The sequence below is a fragment of the Macrobrachium nipponense genome, chromosome 40, assembly GCF_015104395.2.
Source record: "Macrobrachium nipponense isolate FS-2020 chromosome 40, ASM1510439v2, whole genome shotgun sequence".
NCBI lineage: Eukaryota > Metazoa > Arthropoda > Malacostraca > Decapoda > Palaemonidae > Macrobrachium > Macrobrachium nipponense.
Genome location: NC_061101.1, coordinates 45,569,508 through 45,574,507, shown reverse-complemented (window position 1 = coordinate 45,574,507; position 5,000 = coordinate 45,569,508).

The following is a 5,000-nucleotide window of genomic DNA, read 5'->3' as shown; positions in this document are numbered from 1 at the left end:
GATACAGTTTCTCACTTCATCTCATTAAGATACATATGCTACAGAAAAATACTAATGTACTCTGATAATTGCATAGAAATGAAGATTAACATGATAAAAATCATATTTTAACTGATAAAAAAATTTCATATATGAATTGATAAAATTATTAATGTTTATGCTGATTGATTCGTTATTTTTATGCTAAATGTTATATATCTGATTCATTAATCAATATACTAACTCATATATAACTGCAGATTATTGGTAAGATAAAAGGTAACAGATTGATTATAGGCTACCTGATTTGTTTATACATATGTATATGGATTCTATAATATGATTAATATATGTGCACTTTAAATAGATTCCTATTGCGTACACGCAAAGATATATTTCATTCCGTTATATGATCTTTATATAAGTCCTAGTGCGTTAACACATTTATCGATTCTGTTATTTTATATCATATATAGATTCCTAGTGCGTACACAAAAAAATATTTCGATTCTGTATTTACGATCATATATTTATGATTCAGTGACACACTTTATATATTTCGATTCTGGTTATTTATGATCATTTATATATGGATACTATACTTTTATATATATAGGATACATGACCGAGGTTATACTACTTCACTTTTAACTAACGTTCGAACAAACTTTTCGACCATTACACAGTTCCAGACAACCACCTATAGCCCAATGAAACGGCTATTTCACAGGGTTAAAACAAGGGGAAAATTTGCCTGGGCGGGTCCAACGTTCTATATTGCGCTCATACTTATTCTCTGCATCCTAAGCTACACGATTACGTTCGCGATGAATAAAAAAACATCCCCAGCACGAGTCCTTCGCCAGCAAAGTAGAGTTGAATATCCTTCGGGTCGTAATTGTCGGAAGTATGTCCCTTTTGTAGTCGATTTCCACAGCCGCCGGAGCATTCCGCATTAAAACGAGATTAACGACGGGATACGGTGTCGGTCGAAGAAGTCCAAGAAATTCCTTTCACATTGTAGGCGGTTGTTACCTGACTGTAGTCATCCGCAGCGACGAACGATTTTTTGAAGTTGCGATGTGAAACTCTCGTACTGCAGGATACTGTAACCAGGTTCCATTAATCAGCCTGCAAGTGAAATTATACTTGTCACAAGGGCAAAGTAAATTCAGACGACATCCAAATACAGGGGAGGGAAGAGAGCCATTTAGACCAGACTTAACCCACATGAATTCGCTGATATTTTGGAATTCAAAAGAGTCAGCTGTACAAACTTTTTTATCCATGGCATTAACAATGAGTGAACCTATCCGGGTCTATGAGGACTGTAAAAATATCCATAATATAAAGATGAACAGATCAATCGAATCCCAAAGAAAATTCGATATTACTGGTAGTAAGTTACTAGACAAAGAAGTGGAAAACGGAGCTATTTGTAAGATTGCCAGGCAACATAAGAGTCAAAGAGAAGATTAATCATGATTCTGTAGTTCTCTATGCTAACTGAAATTAAGTTGTGATAAAATCTGATCCTATGTGCCCTAACAAAAGTTTCATATTCAATTTTCTCGCGCGCATCCTCTGAGGTTAATTTTAAAAACTTTATTAATAGGTAGGAGATGCAACGAAAAAACCCACTATGTAACTAATTTCTAAATAAACTTTGGGTTTTTCAAGAAAATGTGACATTTTCCCATGAATGTTTTACTTGAATTGTAATAGGCTAATGTTGCAAGTAAATATTTCATATATATTATCTTTGATACTCCTAAATGTCTATGAGGTTCAGAAAAATTAATTCATTTTTGTTGTTATAGAAATTCTATTTGCTTATGTTTGTTATTAATTTTAAAATGATTGCAACTCCTTAGAGTTGCATTGCGCATACGGATAGACATGTCTGCCTTGCCCATGAGAAGTTCGGGCTAAGCATTCCTTTCTCCAGTCAATCTGCTTCGCAATCAGAGACGCACACAGATGAAGCCTGTGTAAGCAGATTATTGAGGTTTAAAGGAACAAATGCTGATACGGCAATGATGACGTCGTCACTTGGCAGGAGATTGCTCTCAGCCAGCTAAGAGTTACGTTACTTGCTGTAATAAATACGACTTTAGGATAAATTTTTTTTTTTGTTTTTTAATACTCGACCCACACGAAAAGAATGTCTGAAAAAAAACAGTACCAAAATTGAACAATATATTAGTTTCATGTTGGAAAACTGCATGATTATGTTAAATTAAATATTCCTTATTGAAACTAATGAAAAGGTTTCCATACAAATTCTATATATATTATTAGCCCTGTATAAGATTCATATAGGATTATTCCATAGATAAAACATTTTCACTTCTAGACTTCCTGACTTTAAAGTCTCTTTTATTTTATTTTGTTTATTATTTATTTATTAGTATTATATATTTTTTTTTCATTGACTACGAATATAAATCACCGGGACAGACAATATGTCAGTAGGTTTTGATATGTGTTTGAACTTTTAGCTTATTTGTCATTACTAAAGCGTTAAGTTAGAGTTCAAATCTTTACGCATATATATATTTGGATATTTTAATTAACCTATGGTTACGTTTTGCTTATTGATTTTTATCGTGATTCCTTTTTTATTATAAATTGTAACCCTTCCGACTTCTACGGAGTGTATTATATTGACTCCACTTGTATCCATTTATTTTATTTTTATTTTATTTATTTATTTATATATATTTTTTATATATATATTCGATAAATTAATGGTTGGCTTGAATATGTGGAAAAGTGTTTCTAGCGGCGTACCGTATAAGGCTACTTGCGGCATCATTCTATAGATACAAGATATAAATGATAAAGGTATTTAAAACCGCGAGAACCGCTATAATCCAGTTCGGATCCAAACACCACGAGTTGTAACTCGTAAGACATTGACAACTTCCTATTTAATTATCCGTTATTCTACCAAACCGATTGACTCTGGGTGATAAAATATATTATTGGTTTTCTTAATGGAAAGGAATTCACACAACATGTTAAGGAGATTATTATTGATTTACACCACCCGAGTCAGATTATCATGTGTTGAATTCCATGTTTACTGATTAGCACTCATAAATATTCCTAAGCACTCAATTGCGTTTGTTTGTTTTTAGTGCTATTAATTCTATATAACGTGTCAAGGAACTATTAACACTAAGAAGTGTTCATTCCCTCTGTCAGACTCATAATTCTGTTAATAATTCTACGTATTTTCTTTCAAGGATTGATTTGGCACAGGATAGGCCCTTAACTGACAGGTGTCTTAGTGTGTCCCTTGTTTCATGACACGTGTTACAATCAGTTATGTGCTTTTTATATCTGTAAGCATTGTAGGCCAGTAAAAACAGTGATTTGGCTTTCTGTGACATAGTAGGGAACCCTGGATGACGGAATGCAACCAGTTTATGACGATTGGTATGAAAGAGATTATTACTACTACCTGGTCGTTAGTCATCTGCTGTGTTCTTCGGGTTTTCCTCGTCACGGACCTACATATAATATTACATTTGATTACATTATTCTGATACACATACTTTAAATATACTTTTGCTTTAGGGTTTCTGCTCGAAGTGTTTATTGTTTTTGCTTAGCCGCTGACCCTGTTTCCGTCCGAAGTGTTTATTGTTTGGTGTTTATTGTTTTGCTTATCGCTGTTGACACTTGCTTTGTTCAGTTTGTAACAGTTCTGCGCTCCAACCCAGATATTCAATGCTCGCGATCTCTTGGGTTAAGGAATTTTCTTGTTTAGATACGGTTTTAACAATAGGCACGGATGTTTCTATATCTTTTAGTCTAATTAATGGTTCTTTGCTGTATGGTGCGGGATTGCGGGATAATGCGTCAGCTATGATATTTGCTTTCCCAGGTAGATATCTTATCTTGGCTCCAAAGACCTGAATGATCATTTGTCACCGAGTTCCTTTTGGACTGTGATTAAAGCCCTCGAAAAACTCGGTAAAGGACTCATGTTCAGTAAGGACTTTATCAGGATAGCCATAGATTATGAACTTAAAATGTACTAGTGAGTTAAAGATACCTAGCCCTTCCTTGCTTATTACTGCATATTTACTTTCAGAGGGCTTTAGTTTACGTGAATAAAAAGCTATAGGGAAGAACTGTTTATCATATTGCTGAAGTAGTACCCCTCTTACCCCTTGGTCTGAGGCGTCTGTTACAATAAAAAAAAATTCCTTATTTAAATCAGGGATTTTTAAGTTAGGTGAGCTGCATTATTCCGCTTTTAAGATATCGAACGCCTGTTGATGCTTTTTAGACCATAATAAATCTACGCTCTTCTTCGTAAGATCTGTTAAAGGAGCTGTCATGATTGAAGAGTTACATATTTACATACGATTGTAATACCCACTATTGCTCAAAAGTGCTGTATCCCCCTTTTACGTTAATATGGTACCGGAAAGTTATAGAATAGCCGACCACCTTACCATGGATTACTTTAAGACCTTGACAAGACACATAAAACCTAGATAAACAATGTTCGGTTTTAAAAAACTCACATTTAGATATTTTACTCTGAGATTATTTGTCTTTGTCTCTGTAGCACTAGCTCTAGTTTATGTGAATGTACTTCTAAGGTATTAGAAAAGATTACAAGATCATCCATATAGGCATGTAGGTTATCCCCTAAAAGTCTCCAAACCAAACACATATTGTAATTGGGGCGCAACGGCGTAAGCCGGAGGAATACGTAAAAATTGATAATGTCCCCTGAGTGTGCTGAAAACGGTGTATGAGGTACAATCACTTAGGTAATGGTATCTGGTAAAAGCCTTTAAGTAAGTCCAAGTTGGTGAAAAAAAAATTTATTCTAACCTAACAGAGATAAGATGTCGTCGGTACATGGCACTGGAAACTATCGGGAGTCGTTTCCTTGTTTAAGCGTCAGAAATCTACGCAGATACGCCAAGTCCGATCTTTTTATGGCATGACGTTTGAGGAAAACAAATTATATGGGCTTATTTGATTTCCTAATG